This window comes from Buteo buteo, chromosome 14 (assembly GCF_964188355.1).
Source record: "Buteo buteo chromosome 14, bButBut1.hap1.1, whole genome shotgun sequence".
Classification (NCBI taxonomy): Eukaryota; Metazoa; Chordata; class Aves; order Accipitriformes; family Accipitridae; genus Buteo; species Buteo buteo.
In genome coordinates, this window is record NC_134184.1 from 9,670,904 (window position 1) to 9,688,555 (window position 17,652).

Genomic DNA, 17,652 nt, shown 5'->3' on the forward strand with positions numbered 1-17,652 from the left:
TTTTTTAAAAATAATATTCTATTGCCTCCCCTCCAAGAAAAGACAGCTCTCATCTGTTGCTGAAACTGCCTATCTTCTTTTTGGTTTTACCAGTCATCCTTCCTGTGTAGTGGGCAGGACATCCTGACTGTCTGCAGTCCCTTGTGCTTACCTTTCTGATAGCTTTTTGTTACTTAAGTGTCTATTACATATAACTACAAACATCTTTCTTTGTCTCTTTGGTGGTCACATTGCTTACATACTCATGTAAAATTCTTATACATTATGTTTGGTCCTGCCATCACAGTGTTACAAAGCACCTAAATGCTGTCATTAGCTATACTATTTTAGTATGCCTACACTTCGTTTCAAGGTCAAGTAATAATAATTATATCCCTATTTATACATTTATGATTGATAGGTGCTGCAGGCCTCTGCTTTGGCTTCATCACTGCCCACCACCACCAGACCTGCCCACCAGATGAGGTCGCCGTGAGAAGGGCCTTGCTGTGGAGGGAGCATGAGCAGGTTACTGTTTTCATTTCCATTTGGCACATGTGCTCAGTTGAGCTCTTTATTTAATATGGACCAACTCCCCTCTCAGGTCTTCTCTGGGATCAGTGTGCCTGTAAAGGAAGAGAAGGGAACAACTCCTCTGTGCTAGGTCAGCAGCCAAAGTGTTCTGAAGATAAAATGTTTGTGCTTGGACCTGACACAGCAACCATTTGGCTCACAGTAAGAATTTGAGCAGAAAGCACAGAATAATGCTGAAGCAGGTATGGGATGAGCCAAACAGTTCAGGTTCCCCGCAGTCTGATTGTTTGAAACAATCCCATTTCAGTATACAATAGCACACACTAAGGAGGTTTCAGATTTCATGTATAAAGTACATTCATTGCTTATGTTGTCAGGAGTTCTATGTCACCATGCCAAATTCAGTGAAAAATGCAGCAACTTAACATTCAATTTTAATTAAATGGGAAGTCAGTACCGTATTATGGAGAAAATCCAATCTCTTTGGAATTAATATCAAACTTCCCATTAGCATCTCTAAAATTTGACTTTGTTGTTTTTTTTGTTGGTTTTTTTTTTCCCTTTTCTTCAGATACTGTTTAATTAAATAAAGTTCTAATGGGATTTTCCATGGAAAAATGTATTATAATTTATTTCTTATTAATTAAATATTAATTTTTTTTTCAGCAACTCTATTAGCAATATTTTGTAAGAGTATAGAACTTTGAGGACTTTTGAACCCAATAAATTTCCACAACTCTTTGCATCTTCTCTTCAGCCTAAAAAAAGGACATAATGACTGAATAAAGGTAATTAATTAGGTTTTAAAGTTTAAATTTGTCACTTAGGTACCTAAATGCTTTCAGCTTCTGTCTTGATCTAACAGATTTAACAACGTAGTTGTACACAAGATCTTTGCGTGTCTTTTTTTGGATCAGAAAATGTCTTTTCTTTGATTTGAAAAATGTCCAGCATAAAGATTCCATGGACTTTTAGAGCTCAAGTAATACTAAAATAACCTGTATTACTAGAATAACTGAATTTCTAGGATCAAGATTTTTATCAGGTGAGTGATGCTTACAGCCTTCTAATATTTGTCGCTCCAAAAAAGCAAACAACCCTCTCCAAATACACTTTGTTCAAGCCTCTCAGGATAGGCAACAGTGTAATCAGCCAAATACTTATCTTTGAAAATCTTGGACTCAAACCTGTTACTTATCTGCCTTGATTAAATCATCCTAGTTGTGAAAGCTGCTATTAGCATTCTGAGCCTCAGAATCATACAGTTGTGTTAGGAATGATCATCCAGCCAGGCACATCTAGCCTGGACTTTAAACTTCACAGTTAGGGGGAATAGCTATGTTTATATCTAAACAAATTATCTGTCATTACAGATCTAATGTCTTAATAATTATTGATTTAAGATCCTAATAGGAACCCAAATCAGCAATTTGGTCCTAATGGCAGAGTTTCAGGATAGGTTATGCAAGTGGTACACTTCTGAAAATCAAAATCCAAGTGTAAAATGTCAGACACCTGAAAACTAAAGCAATAAAGTAAAATAAAATAAAATTATTCTCACTATCTATTCTGCCAGATGGAACTACCTAAAACTCAGAGACTATATGACTCAAGGATTTAGTTAAAAGTATAAATAACAGGGGAAATTATCCATGAAAATGGTTTAGTTTATCTGTATTCAAAATTCTGAACCTGAATACTCTTTCAAAATAGCTACCTAACCAAAAAGTACGTCAATTTGATTTTAATATTCCTTACCTAGGATAATCTCATATGGGTCCAACTGCTCTCTGAAAATGTTTGTCTTTTCCCATTAGCCACAGAGGGAGCAGCATAACTATCAGCTTTTCAAATTGTCAGGATGAATCCAAGGCCTAGGAGTGTGAAACTGTAGTTATACTGAAAACCAGAAATGTTTCTCTTCTGACAGAGCTGGACACCTAGATTTTGTCTCATGACCAGACCTGTTTATAATTAAGAAATTATGCGTTCTGGCTACTAAGTACCTGTTTCTGGATGGTCCCACAATGTCAGCTGCATGCCTGTGCTAAAGTTATGTCTCAGGCAGAGTGTGAGCTAGTCCTTTTCCACATGAACTGAGGCACCGGATGTATTCAACGGCCTTTTCTGGATGTGCTCCTATGTATCTGGTACAGTCAAGAAATACATTTCTACTGGAGAACACTATAGCTCTCTCTTTAGGAGGACACAGAAAATACCTTATAAAATGCTTAACAGACCTAGTAGATGTGGAGCTGGAGACATTGGCACAGTGGAATCTATAGAAATATATAAGGAAACCAGTGATGTTCTGCACTATACTAATTATAGGCATAGAAAATAAATCAATATCTATTAAGTGTCCTGGAAGCAGTGACTGAAGGTCAGGACCTGCTCTTTGTTGCTTGTAGGCTTAATTCCTGCATTACAGAGACAGATCCTTTTCTTTGTACTCTTTCTTGACATGAGGTATTTTGAATTTCTTCCTGAATCTTTCATAGCTACAACAGAAATGAAGAGTGACATAATCCCAGAAAAGTTCACAGGCTGATTATTATGGAATACTGTCATGCAAATGTGGACTTTTACAGGTCTCTCATTCTATAAGTGAGTAATCAGTCCGTGAAGCTATTTCATTAAAAGAGCAGGAGTCACTAGCAGCTGTTTTCAAAGCAAGAGTCTATATGATTAGTCATAATTCTTAACTCGGTGTGTGTGTATACTGGGAGATCAACTGAATGTTGATCACTGGAGCTCAGTATAATTTAGGAGAGAAAAAGGATTTGAAATATTCAAAACATGGAAGTTCTGCACAGGCAGAGAAACATAAGTCTTGATCCCAGAGGACTTCAAAGTCAAACAAGTGCTGCTTATTTTCACAGAGAATTTCTGGAACCTCATTCTGTATTTAAGCACCTGAGTTCCACCTAATATATTGGAGCTATGCCAGGTGAAACATAAATAAAGTGAAGAAAAACAACTTTGAACAAGATAAACAGTTTTCTTTGCAATGAAGAACATTTTTCTAATAGTATACAGACTCCATAAGGATTTTATCCTGTTTATAATTTATAGGACTATTCATAATAACCACAAAATGGTTCATCCACCTTTAATTTATCTTTATATTTATATAAATAAACCTTTTTTTACCTTTGGGAATGTTTCTTTGTGTGTTTTTGTTTGTTTCTTTCTTTTTTTTTTAATGTTTAAATATTTAAGTTCTACATGTGATGCAAGGAGCTGTTGAATAACAATCATTAATAATAGTTTACATTATTAAATATTGCACTGTCTAGAGAGGTGTGCTGCTTACTGGGGGCTTGTATCAAAGATGTCACCAAGAGACTACCAAGTCTCATACAGTCCACCAACTATTATCCACTGCTGTTGTTTCACATGGGCACCAGTGATACAGCCAAGAGCAGTCTGAGGAGTATCAAGAAGGATTACAGAGCCCTGAGAGCGATGGTAAGGGATTTTGGAGTGCAGATAATTTTTTCATCAATCTTCCCAGTCAAAGAGAAGGGGTTTGAAAGGGACAGTCAAATCTGGTGAATCAGCAAATGGTTATGGGACTGGTGCCATAGCCAGGGGTTTGGCTTCTTAGACCATGGGACTTGCTTCGAGAAACCTGATCTGCTGGGAGCTGATGGGGTCCATGTCTCAGAGAAGGGGAAGAGCACCTTCGGTCGTAGGTTGCCAAGCTGGTGAGAAGGGATTTAAACTAAAGTTGCTGGGGAAGGCGAACCTCAATCCATCCCACTCCTACCAGTTTGATGCCAGTGCCAGCAATAGATGCCCAGAGCCTGGAGAGGGATCACAGGTCATCAGGAGAGCGCCTGCAGAGCAGCACAAAGGAATTACAGCTAGTAAGTCATCTTGATGGGGAGCCCAACTTAAATGCCTCTATGCAAATGCACGTCACATGGGGAATAAACAAGAGGAGTTAGAGGCAGGTGCAAGCCTGCAGGGCTATGATCTTATTGACACTGTGGAGATGTGGTGGGATGGCTCCTATGTCTGGACTGTCAGAATGGAAGGATACAGGCTTTTTTGGAAGGACAGGTCGGGAGATGAGGAGGAGGTGTCACCCTCCATGTCCATGACCAGCTGGAGTGCATGGAGCTCTGCCTGGGGATGGGTGAGGAGCCAGCCGAGAGCCGATGAGTCAGGATTAAAGGGAGGGCAGGGACAGGTGACATTGGAGTGGGGGTCTGCTACTGGCCACCTGAACAGGAAGACTGAGTGGATGAGGCCCTCTACAGACAGAGAGGAGCAGCCTCACGTTCACAAGACCTGGTCCTCCTGGGAGACTTCAACCACCCCAATATCTCTTGGAGAGACAACACAGGAGGGCATAAGCAATCCAGAAGGTTCCTGGAATGTGCTGATGACAACTTCCTTCTCCAAGTGATAGAGGAATCAATGAGGAAAGGTTCTATGCTGGACCTTGGTCTCACCAGCATAGAGGGGCTGGTGAGGAATGTGAAGCTCAAGGGCAGCCTTGACTGCAGTGACCACAAAATGGTGGAGTTCAAGATCCTCTGAGTAGCAAGGAAGGCGCACAGCAAGCTCCCTACCCTGGACTTCAGGAGAGCAGACTTTGGCGTCTTCAGTGATCTGCTTGATAGAGTACCATGGGATAGAGCCCTGGAGGGAAGAGGGACCCAAGAAAGGTGGTTAACATTCAAGGATCACCTCCTCCAAGCTCAGGAGCGATGCATCCCAACAAAGAGGAGTGTAGGGGTCGGCGTTCGGAAGATCTCGCGTTGTCACGGAAAGTTAGAGGGTTAGTCGCAGCCTTGTGATGTACCTGTAACCCCATCTCCCCTTGTTAGTATAAAAGGAATTAACTGCGCAATAAAAGGCGGAAGTTGGCGCTCACACTGCGTGTGTTATCTGTCTCTTTCCCTGGTCCGGGCCGACCAGTGATCTAAGCGTGGCACCTTGATATGTAGCAAATGCTACATAGTGGTGACCCCGACGTGATCGGTTGCCATGGCGACGATGGAACTTGCGCAAGTGATTAGGGGGTTGAAAGAGTTGGCTAATGAGGTGGGTGCCCGCGGAACGATTAGGAGGGGCCCCACGGGCGAATGCATCCAGTGGGTGCTGCGCCGGGGAGGGATGAGTTCTCCCACAGAAGTCTTTAGTCCCCCAAATTGGGGAGTGGTTCGGGAGATGTTGCTTCAGTCGGCGCTCGAGGGTGAGCGCGGAGCTGCGGAACGATTACGAGCTTAGGACATGGTGGAGGGGGTAGTTACGGTAGGACTAAAGGCTAGGGAGTACAGGTCGGCGGCGCGAGCTATCCTGTTCGCGGATGAAGCGCCGGTTCACAAACGACGGGGGACAGTGCCCCCAGGGACGGTGGGACAAGATCAGACGGAGTGGGTGGTTGTGGAGCGGGGCTCGCGGAGCGGTTCCTCTCTGACTGATAGCGTGGACTCAGAGGGTGCGGTGGAGCTGGGGGTTTTTCCGGTAGAGACGGTACCTGCGAGACTGGATGGGCCCTCTCTGCGGCGGGCATGGGAGGAGTTACGGCAGGATCTTCTGAAGGAGTTGCGGGACTGCCTCCTGGACTGGGTTCCCGGCGGGGATGTTAAGGGGGAATTGTACCGTCAGGTGAAGGAATGGGAGGAAAGAACGCCCCCGGAGGGGGAGCTCAGGAAGCTGAGAGAGTTAAAAACTGTAGTAGCGGGGGAACCACCCCCCGGCGAGGGAAACCAGGCGCCTTTGCCGGGAGAGCAGGCGGAGTTTTTGCCTGCCGAGCCTATGCAGGTTGAGCCTTTGCCTGCTGAGCCTTTGCCTGTGCAGGCTGCGCCAGTGCCTGCGGCGGCTGAGCCTATGCCTGCGGCGGCCGGGCCCGTGCCTGTGCGGGCCGGGCCGTTGCCTGTGCGGGCCGAGCCGTTGCCTGTGCGGGCCGGGCCTACTGAGCCTGTGCTGGCTGCGCCTTTGCCTGCGGGGCCTGGCCCTGTTGTGCCTATTCTTGCTGCGCCATCAACTGCGCCATCTGCCGCTCCTGGGCCGGAACGGGTTAATCCCTCGGCTGGGCCCTTCCGAAACTGGCACGCGGTACCAGCAGCTATAGACTCCGATTATTCCGATGAGGAGAGGATGGATAGTGCGATACGGCGGCCATCGAGAAGTGCGCCACAGAGACAGGCAAGGGAGGGACAGGACGCCTTACAGAGGCATTGGAGAGGAGTCAAAAAAAAAAAAAAAGGAGAGAGGCGTTTCACTGGAAAGTCCTTGAGAACTTAAAGAATGCTGTGAGTCAGTGCGGAATCCACTTATTGATACAGCCAGTACTTGTATGTAGTACTTGCTTTAGGTAAAAAGTGTGTTAAGCATACTTTGCTTAAACATAGTGCGGGCGAGGGTATGCCTGTGTACAGACACCTGAAGGGCTCCTGAAATGGGTTCCTAGTCGTATGATTCGTCCTGCCTTAACCTCGTAGTGTTTGAGTTTTCTTACAGATTGCTGTTATCCTGTCCTGGCTTATGACACCTTGGGTATCCGGATGACATCCCTCTCAGAGTCCATCAATACGTGCCTTTATGGGATCCGACTGTCGGAACTCGCGGCCAGGAATCTAGGTGCCTCGGACATTAAGCCTTAACATCAGCACACCAACGATAAGCCTTATAGAGTAATAGAAGTAACTCTTTCCAAGTCTTAACTTTCAATCTACCTCTTGTGTGAATTTCTATAAAGGAGCTTTTTGCTCTGCAGAGTAAATGGGACATTTACGGGTGTTTAAGATAGAGTGTTTTAAAGTAGTTGTAGAGATATGTTTCTACTCATGGCACTTTATATAGTTATTTCTTTGTGTGGAATTGTTCATAACAATAGAAGCCAACTCGTCATGGGGAGGGGAGAGATGTAGGGGTCGGCTTTCGGAAGATCTCGCGTTGTCACGGAAAGTTAGAGGGTTAGTCGCAGCCTTGTGATGTACCTGTAACCCCACCTCCCCTTGTTAGTATAAAAGGAATTAACTGCGCAATAAAAGGCGGAAGTTGGCGCTCACACTGTGTGTGTTATCTGTCTCTTTCCCTGGTCCGGGCCGACCAGTGATCTAAGCGTGGCACCTTGATATGTAGCGAATGCTACAGAGGAGGTCAGGCAAAAACACCAGGAGGCCTGCATGGATGAACAAGGAGCTCCTGGACAAACTCAAACACACAAAGGAAGCCTACAGAGGGTGGAAGCAAGGACAGGTAGCCTGGGAGGAATACAGAGAAATTGTCCGAGCAGCCAGGGATCAGGTTAGGAAAGCCAAAGCCCTCACAGAATTCAATCTGGCCAGGGGACATCAAGGGCAAAACCAAAAGCTTCTACAGGTGGGTCAGTGATAAAAGGAACACTAAGGAAAATGTGGGCCCTCTCTGGAAGGAAATGGGAGACCTGGTTACCTGGGACATGGAGAAGGCTGAGGTACTCAACAACTTTTTTGCCTCAGTCTTCACTGGCGAGTGCTCCAGCCATACCGCTCAAGTCGCAGAAGGCAAAGGCAGGGACTGGGAGAATGTAGATCCGCCCACTCTAGAAGAAAATCAGGTTTGAGACCATCTAAGGAGCCTGAAGGTGCACAAGTCAATGGGACCTGATGAGATAAATCTGTGGGTCCTGAGGGAACTGGCAGGTGGAGGTGCTAAGCCACTATCTGGCATATTTGAGAAGTCATGGTAGTCTGGGGAAGTTCTCACTGGCTGGAAAAGAGGACACATAACCCCCATATTTAGAAAGGGAGAACAAGGAAGACCTGAGGAACAGAGGCCAGTCTGTCTCACCTCTGTGCCTGGCAAGATCATGGAGTAGATCTTGCTGGAAACTATGCTAAGACATATGGAAAATAAGGACGTGATTGGTGACAGCCAACATAGCTTCAATAAGGGCAAAACATACCTGACAAATTTGTATGATGGGGTTACAGCGATGGTGGATAAGGGAAGAGGAACAGATGTCATCTACCTGGACTTGTGCAAAGCATTTGACACTGTCCCACATGACATCCTGTCTCTAAATTGGAGACACATGGATTTGATGGATGGACTACTCAGTGCATAAGGAATTGGCTGGATGGTCGAACTCAAAGAGGTGCAGTCAATGGCTCGATGTGCAAGTGGAGACCAGTGATGAGTGGCCTTCCTCAGGGGTCAGTATTGGCACTGGTGCTGTTTAACATCTTTGTGGGCAACATTGACAGTGGGATTGAGTGCACCCTCAGCAAGTTTGCTGATGACAGCAAGCTGTGGTGCGGTTGACACACTGGAGGGATGGGATGCCATCCAGAGGGACCTTGACAGGCTTGAGAGGTGGGCCTGTGCGAATATTATGAAATTCAACAAGGCCAAGTGCAAGGTCCTGCACATGGGTTGGGCCAATCCTAAGCACAAATACAGGCTAAATGATGAATGGATTGAGACCAGCCCTGCGGAGAAGGACTTGGGGGTATTAGTGGATGACAAACTAAATATGACCCAGCAATGTGCACTTGCAGCCCAGAAAGCCAATTGCATCCTAGGCTGCACCAAAAGAAGCATGACCAGCAGATCGAGGGAGGTGATTCCCCTCTATTCTGCTCTCATGAGACCCCAACTGCAGTACTGTGCTCAGGTCTGGGGCACCCAACATAAGGACATGAACCTGTTGGATCAAGTCCAGAGGAGGACCATGAAGATGATGAGAGGGTTGAAGAACCTCCCCTATGAGGACAGGCTGAGAGAATTGAGGTTGTTTAGCCTGGAGAAGAGAAGGCTCCAGGGAGACCTTATAGCAGCCTTCCAGTATCTAAAGGGGTACCTACCCCCTAAAGGGGGCCTACAGAAAAGCCAGAGAAGGACTTTTTACAAGGGTATGTAGTGATAGGACAAGGGGACAAGAGGTAATGTACTTAAAGTGAAAGAGGGTAGATTTAGAGTAGAGGTAGTGAAGAAGTTCTTCACTGTGAGGGTGGTGAGACACTGGAACAGGTTGCCCAGAGAGGTTGTGGCTGCCCCATCCCTGGAATTGTTCAAGGCCAGGTTGGATGGGGCCTTGAGCAACTTGGTCTAGTGGAAGGTGTCCCTGCCCATGGCAGGGGGGTTGGAACTACATGATCTTTATTGTCCCTTCCAACCCAAACCATTCTATGATTCTATTCTATAATTTCACTGACATATTTTCAAATTATTAACATAAGACCATAGTATCTTTTAGCTTGCAGACAACCTTAAACTGCAATGGATAGTACATGGCTTAAAAAATAATCTTCTAGGAGCCAAAGATGAGTTTAAAAGTATTTTAAAATATTTTAAGTTCTTCCTGCAAGCAGTAGTGTTACTTTAGGAGTACTTAAATAGGCTTACAAATGTCAATTGAAACTGCTTTTATCATCCCTAGCTTAGCATAAATTTATAGAGTGTGATATCAGACAACCTGAAAAAGTGAAAAGGAGTGGACTTCTAGTCAAGATTCTTGAGGCGTAACATGCTTATAGCCCTGGAAATCAACATCACAATTATGTTAACTTCTTCATCTATAAAAAAACACATGTTTTAAAATTGTTTTTCTTAATCTGAACACTGGACAGCACTAGGAAAATTGCATTAATGTGAAGAATCAACAAAGGCGTTTATTTAATAATGAATTAGTCTTTTTTTTTCTTTTTCTTTCTGAATAGATTGACTATTACTTGCATATGTTGCATTCTTCTTATCTCTGCATGATTAGTAATAAAACAAAAGTGGAACACATGGTCTGTTGCTTTCTGATCTTCAGAATTCCACATACTTCCTTTTTTTAAGTAGTTAAGTTTACTGATGGAATGAGAAACCTAAAAAGGTAGTAGTTCAAGTGTAATTCCCAAATGGTGCCTAAAACTTGATATACTTTTGATGTTGAAACACCACATGATGGAGAAACTAAATAGCTTATAAAACTAACCAACCTTGCAGCTCAATTTCTGTTCTACTACCATCTATGTTGCACTTTGGTAATCTTGTGAAGATTGGTACCATGGCCTTAGTATGAGTACGCTTTTATATTTTTAAAAACAAACAACACAGGTGGCATGAAAAGCCATTGTTGTAATCCAAGATTAAATATTGGTTCTAATAATAAACATAAATCCATTAACAGGGGAAAAAATGTACAGAAGTGTGCTTCAGATATGTTAGAACATAAGCATATTTCAGTGATTAAAGCTGAGAATATGTTAATTTCTTTCCTGAAAGAGGATTTTTTCTTGACTAAAAATTGTCGATAAATATTATGGTTACAGTCTGCCATCAAAAAGTTTTTGAAACAAATTCTTATTTCTAGATGTTTTGTGTTTCAGCTAACATAAAGGCAGTAGATGCATTGTTTCTCTTTATGCTAGCTTTTGACATTTTTTGAGTGAAAAGTAAGATGATATTGACATGAACTTGGGAAAGATGCTTGTGTGGCTAAAACCCTGACCTCATCCTAAGGAACATGGACCAGAGGTAAGCAAATACATTTTCAGTGAGCTTTCAGTTTTCTTCTGAAATTGAGGTATTTCTCCAACACTACATGCCAGTAGTTTAAAAACAAATTAAGTCTGAGAGTTGGGTTTTTACATGAGTGATGTAAAAGAAGCTTAGTACAGCCAAATCATAAGTAGATGCCTTCTTCTGAAAATTATTACATATCTTTGGAGGAGTGTGAATTGCTTGATTAAAAAATGTTGCTTTTAGTGTGAAATATTTCATCAGAATAAACCATACAAATCTGTGTTACATAACAGCAATTTTATATGTGCCAAGTGTCAAGGATTCACTGAGTGACACATTACTTTGTCAGTCACACAGTCACATAGCAAATGTCACATTTCTTAAAGGTAGGCATCCCACTGTCCAAGGAGCTCAGTGTTTCTCTCCCTGTATCCCAGATACTCTGTTACTTCTATGTGTGAAATCAGATACAGCAACTAAGTAAGTCTGAGAGACGCAGTGAGAGAGAGACTTACCAACAAAAGATAACACATAGACAGATGAAAGCTTTATAAATAAAGTATCATTCAAAGACAATACTGAAGGAGGGAATAAATTCTAAGATGGCTTTCTTTGTGCTGTGCCACAGCATTATGAAATCAGCCTTGCATTTTTCCTCATTTTGTGAACTTCTCTTTTTTAACTTTTTTTTCCCTTACTTATGCTGTCAGCTTGATATCTGTGCCCCTGTGAAATTTCAAACCTGATGCACTGAGTGGAGCTTTTAACCCCATTATTACTATTACTCTAGTGTACAAAGAAAATGGTGATGCACTTCTGTATACTGTCTGCTATGTATTCTGAAAAATTCCCTTTAGAAGCTAAATGAACAGCCTGCCTTTAAAGGTTTATAACATGTTCCCTTCTGCTCTTCTAGTGAAAAAGAAACACCTTTATGTTATGATTTTCAGACCTCAATAGCAATCATCCTATGTTCTCCACCTTCTCAATATATTCTTCCTGTTCCTCCCTTTATTCATTAGCAGAACTAGGTTTTGTTCACCAAAGAAATGCAACTCGGCATGTCTCATGCATACATATATATACATAAATACATATATACATATATATATATATAAACCCACACATACTCCCACATATTAACACAGACATAAACATTTGCAATATAAGTATATAAAGTGAGGATTGAATAGTTCGATCTATTTTCAGTTAAAGAATACCTAGACTGCATTTTATTTTTAACTTTTTTTTTTAATAGTCACCATGCTTCAGAATATGGAGTGATATCACAGACTGAATCAATCTATCACAGTACTCTATCTCAATTTCCATTAAATTCACTCTTTTTCCCTGTTTCCTCCTCTTTTGTCTTTTTAACAACAAGGAGATTTGAATCACTGTGAAAGAAGTTACAGTGGTGAGAGTACATGAAAGTGACAATTACTGAAAACCACAACAGAACAATGAGGGTCAAGAGCTAATAGAGACTACTGGTTAATATATAGGCTAGAGTAGAATTTGAGATGCAAATAAGGGTAGATATAGTGCATTAACCTAACCTGAGATCAGTAGAATTTAACAACATAAAAGTATTAACAAATCTGAAGTTTAAATATTATTAAATATAAAATTCATTAAAACAGATTCAGTCCACCTAAATCCTACTATAATTAAGAAGTAGGAAACAAAATTCCACCATCAACTTGACTGCAAGAACCCTTTTATGTCTTTATTGCTGAATAGCCATTACAGATTACTTAATTATTAACATCACTTCCAAGCCTCAAATTCTGTGGATGTATAAAGTGAAGCTCGCAAGTGTTCAGAAACAATTTTTCTGAGACCATGATGGTCATCTACCTGCTGCCTACAGCTTTGTTGCCATCAGCATTAGGATGAACTTAGATTCTCCTAAAAAAATTCTGAAAGTACAAATGGCGTTCCCAGCATTAATAAATAGTGGCATCATTGGAAGTGTCTGTCCACAATAAATTGCACAGGAATCTAGCAATTACAGCATTTCCCCGAGGGACAGGTGAGACAGTTACCAGACTCCTTGACATAAAATACACATTAACCTGGATTACACCATTCTCCACTCTTTCTTTTGAACTGTGTGTGGTGCAAGGAGACAGAACGACGGCAAATGAGAAGTGCATTATTCAATTCAGGTGAGCTGTGGATCTTCAGAAGCACCTTTCTCTCTGCAGTGATGATCTGGGGATGTTTGGCAACTGCCTGAGAACAACGAATTATTTCCCCATTGGAATTTAAATTAGATATTTAAGTAATTATTTTAAATAGGGTCTTTAAAATAAATCACGTCTTTTAAAACCTTGGCTTCTGTTCGACCAATATTAAAATATTAGCATTCACACTATATTTTGAGAAATACTAGTTGGCTGGCATATAGTAACAATCTTTCTTTGCTGTCTAAGCAAGGACTCTGTGATTCATCAAAATACGTATGGATCTAAGAAGAAATTGTGAAATATATATTTATCTTCTCATGGTCATTCTACTGTAATTAGGTGTTTGCATCACTGATTTCAGGGAAATTATATAATGATAATAATTTCAGAATGATGAGGTTCTGTAAAATGAAATATACTGCATATTAATTATCAGGTTTTCTTTCAAAGATAATTCCAGCAGAAAGGTGGTCTTAAATAATGTTAGATCTCTCTGCTGCATCCACATATCTACTTCTATTTCATGAAACAAAGCTTATTTAAAAAAAAATACTTCTGTTAGATCTTTCATACTAGGACTTTATGAAGTGATGATATGAAATGAAAGTAGCAACAAATATACAAATACATTTATTCATTTTAAATCTTCAAAATTGTTGAAGTCCATTTTTGCTTCCTTTTTGACTTATTGTACATTTTAATCCCATATTTCACCATTCAAAATCATGTTTGCTTTTCTACCTGGGGTGTGGCCACATTTCACTGTGATATTTGTGCCCACAACTCATACTATTACATTTTATCCAGAATTTTCCTTTCTCTGCTGAATGTTATCAGACATAGACCTACATAGTGTCTCTATGTTTAGCTCCCACTGAAGTCAATAGTGAGAGTTTGGATAGCATTAGTAGTTGGATGAGACCTCCCTGATTGTCAGAAAACAAGATTGAAAGATATAAAATAGTTTAAGTTATGTTCATTACTGCCAGAGGTTGACAGAGTGCTAGCTTCTGGTTTGGAGTGGGGGGGGTGGGGGTGGGAGGGTGTAGAATTTTGCCTGTTTTTTCAGAAAGTGCTTCAGCTGTGTGTGCTGCCTGCAAAGAAGATCAGCCGTATACTGGGCAGCATTAAGAGGAGCATTGTCACAGGTTGAGGGAGATGATCCTTCCCTTCTACTCAGAACTGGTGAGACCACATCTGGGGTAATGTGTCCAGTACTGGGCTTCCCATTATGAAAGGGACATGGACATACTGGAAAGAGTTCAGCAGAAGGCCACCAAGCTGTTCAGGGGCCTGGAGCACATAAGAAAATGAGGAGAGCCTGAGAGAACTGGAGTTGTTCAGCATGGGAATGAGAAAGCTATGGGGAGACTTCATTGCTGTCTGCCCCTACCTAATGGCAAGGTTTAAAAAAGATGGAAATCAGTCCCTTTTTAGAGGTGCAGAATCAAGGACAAGAGATGACAGACACAAGTAATACAGGAAATACAGTTTCAAAATTTAAAAAAAAATTACATGAGGGTGATCAAACACTCACACTCAAACTGAACCACAAATTCTCAGAGAGATTTTGGAATCAGCATCCTTGGAGATATTCAGACCTGACTGAGCATGGACCTGAGCAGCCAGCTCTGAGTTGGCTCTGCTCTGAGCAGGAGATTGGGCAAGATGACCTCTGGATATCCTTTCCAACTTACATAATTCTGTGATTCTACGATTTCATTTGTTTGGCTTTCTGACCAGACAACAAAAATATTCTTTACAAAGTTCAGGAAATTGCAGGTAGTCTCTTCTTTAAACAGCATCATGTGATAACCTAGATCATCCTCTCTGGTTCAAATCTAGAGCCATTCTTTATACCTAACTTCTCTGATTAGACAGCTATCAGTCTTTAAATTTGTTTAGTACTGAAGAGTCCTCCTTTGTCAACATTCTTATTTTTAACAATTCTGCTGATACATCTGTCTAGTTGCAAAATTATGGAGCTGTCTGTACTTAAGTCTGACTATGCCTAAGCCAGACAATGTATTTCATTTTGTTTGGAAAACTTGCACAGTAGTTGGATTAGGTTTCCTTTTTAGGTTTTTAATGCACTGAGGACCTGATGAACAAATTAGGCAGTAAAAGATGTTTCAAGACAAGAGAAAAGGTTTTGTGAACAAAGAAAGAACAGGAGAAAAAAATAGAAAATATAAATAACTGTGCCAAATAACTGAAGGTAACCTCAATGACATCCATAATACTGGTCATGCAGGAAAAGTAAATGAAATTTGGCCTGCTATTACAGTGGTATTTCATATTGTACACTAGTACATAGTGTAAATTACTGATTATTAAACTGCCACCCAGTTGAAATCACACTGATTCACACTAAAACAACTACCTTTTCTTTAGATTCCATCTGAAATTGGTGACATAATTAAAACCAAACAAAATTGTACAAACACTCTAAAGCCTCAAATACTTTATTAATTTGAAATTAATGGCATGCAGATTAAAGCAGTGAGAAGAAAAAATGCTCTGGTGCAGTGTGCATTCTTTTTGCTTTTAAATTTTCAGTTGTTCATCTAATCTAGATTATTTTATACGTTACCTATTCAGATAATATTAATACTCTCAATTACCTCATGCTCCTTTAAGAACTGTCAATTATTTTCACAGCATGCAAATTTGTTCTAAAGTGAAGAAAATGTTGGAAGCTCTGGCTTCCCCACCAAACAGGACAAGGACATAACTGTCAACTGGTTTTACATTAGCAGGTAATGCTGATGCTATCCTGCCTGCACCTCCTCCACATTACTGGAAGTAGAACAGTTCTTGCAGTCATCAAGACTATGGGGAGGGCAACTGGGCTTTGCATATACCTTTCCTCCTGTCCAGAATGACACAGCTTCTGACATGGTAAAGTGAGGAAGTTCAGCTAGTTTAAATATATTAGGTGCCATTTGTCTTCTATAAATTCATCCATCTAAACTTTAGGTACTCTGTCTACATTTGTCCTCCTATAGTTAGTAAAAAGAGGTGGGCCCACCCATCAGAGTCTATCAATCATTAAGGCACATTCTTCCCACAGGCATCAGAGGAGTCCTCCAAAAGGCTTCAGAAATCAAAACCTGAGGAATCTGAAATATATTTGATTATGCCAAGACACTGTGACAATTATTTCTACATTTCAGTCTGTCTCTATCTGCATGCCTATATGTCTCCTTCCTTGACACACGTGCCCATCCATAGAATCACAGAATGTTTGAGGGTGGAAGGGACTTATGGAGGACATACAGTCCAACCCTCCTGCTCAAGCAGGGCCACCTACAGCCAGTTTCCCTGGATCACGTCCAGACGGCTTTCGAATATCTCCAAGGATGGAGATTCCACAACCAATCTGGGCAACCTCTGCCAGTGCTTAGTCCACTAAGTAGGTATTGCTGAATAAAGCTGTTTCTTACTCTACACCAAAGAAGTCTGAAACACCTGCTTTACCATTAGTTACTTTGATAGACGAATCATTTGTATTTGCAATATCACAAATAATTGCCCAAATTGATAGTAGCACAAAACAGTTGCTATATAAAAAATACTGTGTACATTGCAGTTTCCAGGTGTACTACATTTTCAGTTGTGAGAGTGAAAGCATTTATTGTGTCTGTTAGGTAAATCAGATCAACTATAGTTAGCAGACCACGTATACTATTTGTTGGTTACACATTTTCAGTCCTTTTAGTAGAAGTGATTATTTTTGCTTGATATGAAGAAAATGTATTCATTTACACAACATAAGAGAGAGAACTGGAGACAAAAATTAGATTTGATATTTAAGAAAGGTTAAAGAAAATGTTGTGGAAAGTCCAGTTTAAAGTTAGTATTACTGGCAGAACAAATTTATGGGGTATGACACAATATATGAAAAAATGATAGCTTGTATAGAAAAAAACTATGATGAATAATAATTCAATGCTAAAACCATAAAGCTTGAATTCAGTAAGTTAGGAAATGAGGAGCCATTGGTTTGGAGACCAAAATAATGAGTAAGGAAGATGATCCTAAGCCTGGAATTTTGAATGGATTTTAGGAATATAAGAGATAAGAAAGAATAATTTGCATTTATATCAGTCTATCTTTATTGTTGAGGATTTCTTGGCTGGGCAAAGGCATGTGAGCAATCCAGCCGTTATGTGGGAACGAAGCATAAGTTTACAAAATACTGGAGCAGACAAGGACGCTGTGTCCTTGTACTCTGGGAAAAAGGAAGATAAGAAGAGCCTGACAAACAACACCTGATGCTGAAGAATGAGATAAGTAACTGCTGGACGCCTCGTGAAGAAGCTTGCACAGCCAATAGAGAATAAGATAGTGTCGCGTGAAACGGGGTATTGTACCAATTAGAGTATTGTGTAAGGCGCGTGGACAAGTCAGTCTTGTACAAATGTCAAGACTTCTGAACAGTAAACGAGCAAGATGTTAACTCACATTGAGTGTGATTCTTGACTAC